This window comes from Gadus chalcogrammus, chromosome 5, assembly GCF_026213295.1.
Source record: "Gadus chalcogrammus isolate NIFS_2021 chromosome 5, NIFS_Gcha_1.0, whole genome shotgun sequence".
NCBI classification, from domain to species: domain Eukaryota; kingdom Metazoa; phylum Chordata; class Actinopteri; order Gadiformes; family Gadidae; genus Gadus; species Gadus chalcogrammus.
Window position 1 is genome coordinate 13,451,642 of NC_079416.1, and position 9,508 is coordinate 13,461,149.

A 9,508-nucleotide genomic window follows, 5' to 3' on the forward strand; every position below is an offset into this window, starting at 1 on the left:
AGAATGGCCTACAGGGCAGTATGTACATTGTTAAATACATGAATAGGCTTGAATTTTGTAGTAATATGAAGGTTTAATATTTTTACAAAATGGATTATGTGAACATTGCTGAATAACAATCATGTATATTAAATGTATTGCAGGAGTTTAGCTTGACATTAACCAAGTTAAAGGACAATTAAATTAACCGCACCAAACATGTAGAAGTCAATGTGGGATTTTAATATATAAACAAAAACACTTGACAGAAGTTCAATACAATTTTGTAAAGGAAAGCAGAGGAAAACATTTTCCCAAATGAATCTTTTCAAAATGTCACCACCATTCCGAAAGGTGGTGAAGAGGTTTGTGTAAAAGCAGTCCTCCCTGACCAGTTCTGTCCCTGACTCTAAACCCTGACTCTCAACCCTAACGCAGAACCCTCAGAGGGCAGGAAGACGCGCCTTCAGTGTAAAGGTTCGAACAACAGAGAAGGAAGAAGAGGAAGCAGTAGAGAGTAGTGAAGTAGTGAGGTTAGTGAAAGACGTGAGGGAAAGGCGTGTCGAATCACGTTACATGTGGGGTCAAGAAGATCACTCCCACTGGAGGTCATTGATGCATCAGCCTCAGACTGCTGAGCTCAGCAGGTCTTCTGGAGGATGAGGCGCAGATGAACTGAGGAGACGGGATCAGCAGGATGTCAGGATCAGGGCGGGTTCAGCTCAGGTGCGTCTACCCCCGACCAAACAGGATCAGGTGAGGTTCAGCTCAGGTGTGTCTGCGTGGACCAAACAAGGACATTGATTAGGTTCAATATTCAAAAGATGTAACATTATCTGAACCAAAGATAAGTCATTAAGGAGCAGGCAGGCTTGAGGGCGCCTTGCTCAAGGACGCATCACTGTATTCTGAGGACTTGAACCCCTAACCCCCTACCTAGTCCAATATGTCCAGATAATGCACTAACGAGGAATCCTTGATGGTAGAGTCCTGGTTGTCCTCAGGATTTGCCTTCCAGATGTACGGCTTCTCCATCAGTCCTCCAGATTCCTGGTCTGGTTACAAACGTAATTTGCCTCTAATGTAAGGTAACAAACACAGTAGTAGTTTGTCTCTAATGTAAGGTAACAAACACAGTAGTAGTTGGGCTCTAATGTAAGGTAACAAACACAGTAGTAGTTTGTCTCTAATATCAGGTAACAAACACAGTAGTAGTTGGGCTCTAATGTAAGGTCACAGACACAGGAGTAGTTGGGCTCTAAAGGCGTGTAACAAAGTAGCAGCTGTAGTTTATCTGGTAAACAACCACAGTAGTATGCCGTAACTTGTACTGGACAAACTAATCCTGCGTTACAACAAGTCCACTCTGTTTATTTATGCAAACTTACGAGGATCCTGGTTGGTAGAGTGATGTCGTCCTTCAGAGTCTTGGCTCCTCCATCAGCTCACCTCAGCCAGAGTCCTGGTCTGGAACAAACACTGGTCTCAGCAGTAAATCACCTGGGGACGCAACACACCCCACCACTGTAGAAGTCAATGTGGGATTTTAATATACAACACTTGACAGAAGTTTAATACAATTTTGTAAAGGAAAACAGAGGAAAACATTTTCCCAAATGAACCTTTTCAAAATGTCACCACCATTCCGAAAGGTGGTGAAGAGGTTTGTGTAAAAGCAGTCCTCCCTGACCAGTTCTGTCCCTGACTCTAAACCCTGACTCTCAACCCTAACGCAGAACCCTCTGAGGGCAGGAAGACGCGCCTTCAGTGTAAAGGTTCGAACAACAGAGAAGGAAGAAGAAGAGGAAGCAGTAGAGAGTAGTGAAGTAGTGAGGTTAGTGAAAGACGTGAGGGAAAGGCGTGTCGAATCACGTTACATGTGGGGTCAAGAAGATCACTCCCACTGGAGGTCATTGATACATTAGCCTCAGACTGCTGAGCTCAGCAGGTCTTCTGGAGGATGAGGCGCAGATGAACTGAGGAGACGGGACCAGCAGGATGTCAGGATCAGGGCGGGTTCAGCTCAGGTGTGTCTACCCCCGACCAAACAGGATCAGGTGAGGTTCAGCTCAGGTGTTTCTGCGTGGACCAAACAAGGACATTGATTAGGTTCAATATTCAAAAGATGTAACATTATCTGAACCAAAGATAAGTCATTAAGGAGCAGGCAGGCTTTAGGGTGCCTTGCTCAAGGACGCATCACTGTATTCTGAGGACTTGAACCCGGCAACATTGGTTTGAGAGTTAAACCCCCAACCCCCTACCTAGTCCAATATGTCCAGATAATGCACTTACGAGGAATCCTTGATGGTAGAGTCCTGGTTGTCCTCAGGATTTGCCTTCCAGATGTACGGCTTCTCCATCAGTCCTCCAGATTCCTGGTCTGGTTACAAACGTAATTTGTCTCTAATGTAAGGTAACAAACACAGTAGTAGTTGGGCTCTTATGTAAGGTAACAAACACAGTAGTAGTTTGTCTCTAATGGCGTGTAACAAAGTAGCAGCTGTAGTTTGTCTGGTAAACAACCACAGTAGTATGCCATAACTTGTACTGGACAAACCAATCCTGCGTTACAACAAGTCCACTCTGTTTATTTATGCAAACTTACGAGGATCCTGGTTGGTAGAGTGATGTCGTCCTCCAGAGTCTTGGCTCCTCCATCAGCTCACCTCAGCCAGAGTCCTGGTCTGGAACAAACACTGGTCTCAGCAGTAAATCACCTGGGGACGCAACACACCCCACCACTGTAGAAGTCAATGTGGGATTTTAATATATAAACAAAAACACTTGACAGAAGTTTAATACAATTTTGTAAAGGAAAGCAGAGGAAAACATTTTCCCAAATGAATCTTTTCAAAATGTCACCACCATTCCGAAAGGTGGTGAAGAGGTTTGTGTAAAAGCAGTCCTCCCTGACCAGCTCTGTCCCTGACTCTAAACCCTGACTCTCAACCCTAACGCAGTACCCTCTGAGGGCAGGAAGACACGCCTTCAGTGTAAAGGTTCGAACAACAGAGAAGGAAGAAGAAGAGGAAGCAGTAGAGAGTAGTGAAGTAGTGAGGTTAGTGAAAGACGTGAGGGAAAGGCGTGTCGAATCACGTTACATGTGGGGTCAAGAAGATCACTCCCACTGGAGGTCATTGATACATCAGCCTCAGACTGCTGAGCTCAGCAGGTCTTCTGGAGGATGAGGCGCAGATGAACTGAGGAGACGGGACCAGCAGGATGTCAGGATCAGGGCGGGTTCAGCTCAGGTGTGTCTTCCCCCGACCAAACAGGATCAGGTGAGGTTCAGCTCAGGTGTTTCTGCCTGGACCAAACAAGGACATTGATTAGGTTCAATATTCAAAAGATGTAACAATATCTGAACCAAAGATAAGTCATTAAGGAGCAGGGAGGCTTTAAGGCGCCTTGCTCAAGGACGCATCACTGTATTCTAAGGACTTGAACCCGGCAACATTGGTTTGAGAGTTGAACCCCCAACCCCCTACCTAGTCCAATATGTCCAGATAATGCACTTACGAGGAATCCTTGATGGTAGAGTCCTGGTTGTCCTCAGGATTTGCCTTCCAGATGTACGGCTTCTCCATCAGTCCTCCAGATTCCTGGTCTGGTTACAAACGTAATTTGTCTCTAATGTAAGGAAACAAACACAGTAGTAGTATGTCTCTAATGTAAGGTAACAAACACAGTAGTAGTTGGGCTCTAATGTAAGGTAACAAACACAGTAGTAGTTTGTCTCTAATATCAGATAACAAACACAGTAGTAGTTGGGCTCTAATGTAAGGTCACAGACACAGGAGTAGTTGGGCTCTAATGGCGCGTAACAAAGTAGCAGCTGTAGTTTGTCTGGTAAACAACCACAGTAGTATGCCGTAACTTGTACTGGACAAACTAATCCTGCGTTACAACAAGTCCACTCTGTTTATTTATGCAAACTTACGAGGATCCTGGTTGGCAGAGTGATGTCGTCCTCCAGAGTCTTGGCTCCTCCATCAGCTCACCTCAGCCAGAGTCCTGGTCTGGAACAAACACTGGTCTCAGCAGTAAATCACCTGGGGACGCAACACACCCCACCACCTGCATCTGAAGTTCACTTGTAAAAGTGAAGACAAATTTAAACATATTTAAACACTTAAATTAGACAACGTCTGCAGATTGTCGCGTTCAGCAATTCATCCACTACGGTCGTAGCAGCACTAGTAACAATAATGGCTCATATGACTCTTACATAGCCCCCGTATGAATTAACTCAAATCACAGCTTGGCACAGATTTAAAGTCATAAGATTATCAAAAGCAGACCTAAACTACCGTGGATTTTAGTGTTTCAGATGAGCTTGGTGATGGTTACCCTCTGGTCCGGTGCTGCAGGCCCCTGGTCTCCAGCCTCAGTCTCTGGTCCATCCTGGCACCACAAGCCTCCGGTCCCCAGCCTCTCAGCCTCATCTTTCAGCTACAACAGCAAATTTATATCAGCATTTGCCCAACAATAAACTTAATGGACTCATCCGAAACCGAGTTACACAATTAATTTAACTATTATTTTATAACTAAAGGCTAGAAAAGACTTGAGAGGCCAGACATGAGCATCCCGTTTTTGGGAATGAAGACAGCAGTCCACAAGTTTAAGGAAGTGATTCAGGCCATGCATTGAAACTGACCTGAGCAGACTCTACTCACACACCAGAGCACTGACCTGTTCTGGAGGACTTCTGACAGGAGGTGGAGGTCTGGCTCTGGGTGAGGAGGTGGAGGTCTTGCTCTGGGTGAGGAGGCAGACACCTTGGGACAAACTACATGTTACCTTTTTAACCTTGTACAGTTCTAGAGTATCTTCTACTGTAACATGTGGGAAGGACGGCCATTATTTTAGCTTTGATATTATCCAGTTGGTAACTCTGCACCAAGGTCGTTGTTTAACGTTATTCCATTTGGTAGGGTTTAACTTCTGTGGCAATCAATAACAGCAGATAATTAGAACATACAAAAGCTGAAGTAACAAAGAACACTAAGCAGTATCGATATTAAATCAAATATACTCAGCCTTATTCAGGTGCTGGGTTTGGTTGAAATGCAGCCTTGAAAAGATTTTCATCCGTCACTGATGTAAAAAATGGGCCCGCAAGTAGAACGCCGTTTGGTACGCAGCGAGAGTCCCGTCACGTCATCGTGGTTAAAAGTACGGCGCAACCATCGGAAATTATCAACATATTGTACGACGTACGTGTCAGTATGTATTTAATATCAAACGGCTCGAGGTTACGCAAATACAATCCTGAACGTTCTATGCTAACCATTGGGACTAAATCAAATGACCGCACTCAGAACCTTCCACGGCGGGAAGCACAAACAGTCCGACTGGAATCCGAACATTCCAGCCGGAACCAACCAAAGAAAAAAACAGAACCAGCGCCTCACCTTGAGCTGAACGGAGGAAGATCCTGAAGTCCAGCGATGGTCTTCATTAAAACACAGCCAACAGACTTACCTTGAGGAGATCAGTTTGTTGCTGTTGGTCATTACTACTATTCAGTGTACCTTTACATTATTATGCACCCAGTGTGTACAAGTTATATCACTCAAAACCGTACGAAGAACCAAACTACCATGTACGTCCGACAACAACTTAATACCTAAAATCATTCAATACAAAACCGTGCCTACATTTTACAATTATCTAGATTATTCAGGGTACAAACCATACAGAGCAATCTAAACGTTGAGCTCACAGAGAGCCGACCATAGCCCTGCAACGTCACCCTGACCGCCTCATCACCAACAGCAAATCATGCCAGCCAGCCAACAGGTCCAGTGAGAAGTGGGCATCTGAGTGAAAGGACCGCCCATAATAAAAAGAAGCCCAATTCCTGAACTATACAACCATCTTCATGGTTTAAAGATTTACAGACTGGACATGCCATTGTGTTCTAATGACCTTTGTCTGCTCCCTTGTTACTTATGAAACTCTAAATCTCCATCACTAGAATGTTGCATCCTACTCATGGGGGTGTGGTCTGAGTGAGCAGAGATGCCTGCTGGGATACAGTGCTTTCTAAAGTCTTCAGTTCTATAGACACGCTCCTCAGGAGAAACCAAGTGTTTGAGAATCTGTCTTGACATTAGTTACATGAGCTGGAATATCCTTCAAGATGGCGCCAGGATTCTCAGAGAAGAAAGGCCAAGAGGAAGATGCTAGGGTTCTTCCTCTCAGCCAGTGGAACACAACGGTCTTCATCAGAGTACCATGGAACACTTTGAAACATCCTCCTCTTTACACCTTGAAGCCCCAGTGAAGGTTTCCTTACCGCTTCAGCTGAAGAGCACAACTTCAGCTCGAAGAGCACAACTTCAGCTCAAAGAGCGCACTAGTTGGAGTTCCCAGATTGGTTCTGATTTAAGGGAACCAATCGTTCAGCTAGTCCTGTCCGAAACAAATACAGTTCAGCCTGAGAAGACGTGCAACTGAGAGCAAGACAAGATCCACAGGTCTCTCCATCAATCCAGCCAGGTAGGAAGAGCCGTCTCATTACAGGTCTGAAGTTTATCTTGAATATCCATTTAGGTCCCTTTCCAACGTCACTCTCCTTTAGGAATTCCTTTAGGTGTCCTTCCTCCATTGATCCTGATTAGTGTAGTCCTAGTTTGAAGTCACTCATCTGAACACGCCGCTTGCATCCTTTTACACTTGAGTTGGATACCCTCCTTCCTGCCCAGTGTATTGGATATCGCTCCGCAGCGTCGCTCTGGGCTCTTCATGTCTACTGGAGGCCCTTAAGTAAACGTGTGGCCGTCCATCAGGTATGATTTAGTTGACCATTCCAATATCCCAAGCCAATCACAGACCCCTGTATGAACATTATCACTGTCAAAGCAAACCGGACACACACAGGACACGCAGGTAGAACCCCATGCCAGGTGTTAGTGGGAGACACACACAGTAGAACCCTAGCGATGGTCAAAAATCATCCATCTCATGTCAAACCCAAAAACACACACCACTGAGCCATAAAAGGCTAAACAATCATGCAGGGTAAAAACCTCATGCCAAATAATGTTCCATCACCCAACCCCAGCTCTCCTGCCAGGGCACCCAGAACAGAACCACCGATGTCTCCAGAGAAGTAAATTATGTGCAACATTTTTCAGTGGCGTCCCACATTGGTGATGGATTATGCTTGGCGTCTCCAAAATGTGTCCGAGGTTGATTCAACGTCTCTGAAGTCATGTCTTTGTAGTCCAGTGGTTTCCTGAATGAGGGGCCTTCACAGATGGTAACGGTGCAGCTTTAGTCAGCCTGAGGACAGGAAGGAGGTCATCTGTTCAGAAGACCACCCAGTGGAGGGGGGTGGCTCTTGAGGAGCAGGATCCATCTTGGAATGGCCCCAATTAAGACCTTCTTGGAAATGAAACTGTTCCTGAGGAGTCACGATGTCTGGAGGGGACTGTTGAATGTGTTCCATGGTTCTCTGTGTCAGACTGAAGTTGTGTTTTAGCTGTTGAGATGAGGAGCCCCCTCATCTCCCCCTGGTGTTTCTCCTTCTGAATCCCCGTCTCCATCTTAAGAACATTCTAGTCCATGTAACTGACGTCATGACGGTTTCTCAAACACTCGGTTTCCCCTGAGGGGGCGTGTCTACAGACCTGTAGAATTCAGACAGCTCTGTATCCCAGGATGCACCTCCGCTCACTCAGACCACACCCTCATTAGTAAAGCAACACTCAAGTGATGAAGATGCAGAGCTCAGGAGAGTAGCTGGAGAGAAGACTGAAGACATCAGAACCCAACCCATTACTCCAGCTTACAACAATAACTTGGAGCCTGTAACCATTTTAACAAATCATTAAAACCAACATAAACCAAACACCTAAGTAACCCATGAACCAATAAAACATCCTTACTACGCAGATCAACCTTCAGGTAACGGGTTAACTCACCAGGAAGCCAAATACATCAATGTGCCCAAGAGTAATGAGAAACGTATGACTTACAGTTTGCAGTTCATCTTCATGGTTAAGTTGGGATACTCACAGAACTGCAGTTAAATATCCATGATAGACCTTTGAAGGAAGGAACAGTTTACTCATGGTCCCCAAACTTGGGCACTGTCCCACAGTTCAACATCTACCATCTCCATTAAATCAGATAAATTAATGACAATACAAATTCAGGGCTTTTGGGATCATCCAACCTTTAAATAATGATTAAGATAATTAACTAATCCAGCTTTTTAATACAAGTTATACTAATCATTTGACTGTCATTAGTCAAGAGTGATTTACCGCTTACTTTGACAAGTTTGAATGTATAGTCTCTAAAATGTTACCTTCAGGTAGAATCATTATTTAAATTTCAAATGAGTTAATCCGCCACAAACCCAGATTTCCTTCACACATTATCAGTGAATTATATTCAACATACAAGTCACGTCAGTTGTGCTTTGCTAAAACAATTCTACTCACTTCAGGTTCAGATGAGATGCTCCTCTTTACTTCAAAAAGTCTTTAACTTGTGAAACAGGAAGAGATGTCAAATAGTACACACACGATGGGGTTTCTGGGAACACAACATACCGCGTTTGGGAGACGCTACACTGCCAAACAGTGGAGGACAAATACATACTGTCCGGTTCCCTCTTAAGTGAAACGCACCAGATGCAACCAATTAACTGATTAAGAAAACCACATGGCAGGCGAGCTGCGGCAGGGGAGCTAATTAGTAAAACTTAAAGTTAAAATTATATTTCTGCTCCAAACTGACACTATAACATTCATGTATATCAAATCAAATCCTGTCTTTTTTCAACTGTAATACGTTTTAAAGCGAAAATATGACACATTGGAGTTTTCCTGGCAGAAAATGATGATACTGAAAAATGTTATATGCTTTAAAATGTGTTGATAATAATCATGAGTATCACCTGCTAGAAAAAGATCTATAGCCGAATCTTGTAGTTAAAATGGTATAATATATACAGCTTTTTATTTCATCACACTAATAATCAGTTTTTGTAGGAATCAAAACATTTGGTATAATTACAAGGAAAAATCTCTGAACTTTAGAAAAGTTGAATACAGAGACAATTACAGCTAATAAAAGAGACTGGATTTGTTCTTATCTACCCCACATAGCCCACGTGAATGTTATAGTGTCAGTTTGAACCCTAATCTATTTAATGTGATAGGACCTACTCATGAATTTTATCAATTCATTTTGTGACGAAAAAAACTTCTTGAAAAATCTATAAGCTGGGAAAATAATGCATAGTAAGAAAATACATTTTTTATTGTATAAAAAAGACAGAAATAATTTCGATTACAGTGGTTTAAAAACATGAAGGATAATTGACTCACGGACCTGTAGTGCTATTGACTAGTATGACTGATCAGACGTCGATACAACGTCGATGTCTTCTCGCCTTAAAATACATGTCTGTGTTAATACAGCGGACAATAGTCCTGTAGTGCTATTGACTAGTATGACTGATCAGACTTTGCTGCCGCACACACGTTTCGAGGCAATATAGCTG

General features: G+C 43.6%; 1 long non-coding RNA gene across 15 annotated transcripts; it reads right to left on the reverse strand.

Annotated features, from left to right (window-relative positions):
• Window positions 1-46: 46 nt before the first annotated feature.
• LOC130383211 (uncharacterized) lies at window positions 47-8,595 on the reverse strand. Of its 15 annotated transcripts, none has more exons than XR_008895711.1 (11): window positions 8,442-8,595; window positions 4,678-8,039; window positions 3,923-4,434; window positions 3,502-3,589; window positions 3,084-3,285; window positions 2,588-2,699; window positions 2,275-2,362; window positions 1,857-2,058; window positions 1,368-1,479; window positions 916-1,034; window positions 47-757 (listed from the first exon to the last, which is right to left on the reverse strand). It is a non-coding gene; the product is annotated as an uncharacterized LOC130383211 (long non-coding RNA). The 15 variants fall into 15 exon arrangements; XR_008895713.1 differs by lacking the exon at window positions 8,442-8,595 and having other exon boundaries at window positions 86-757; window positions 3,923-4,034; window positions 4,333-4,434; window positions 4,678-6,011; XR_008895715.1 differs by lacking the exon at window positions 8,442-8,595 and having other exon boundaries at window positions 87-757; window positions 3,923-4,001; window positions 4,333-4,434; window positions 4,678-6,010.
• Between the last annotated feature and the right edge of the window lie 913 nt (window positions 8,596-9,508).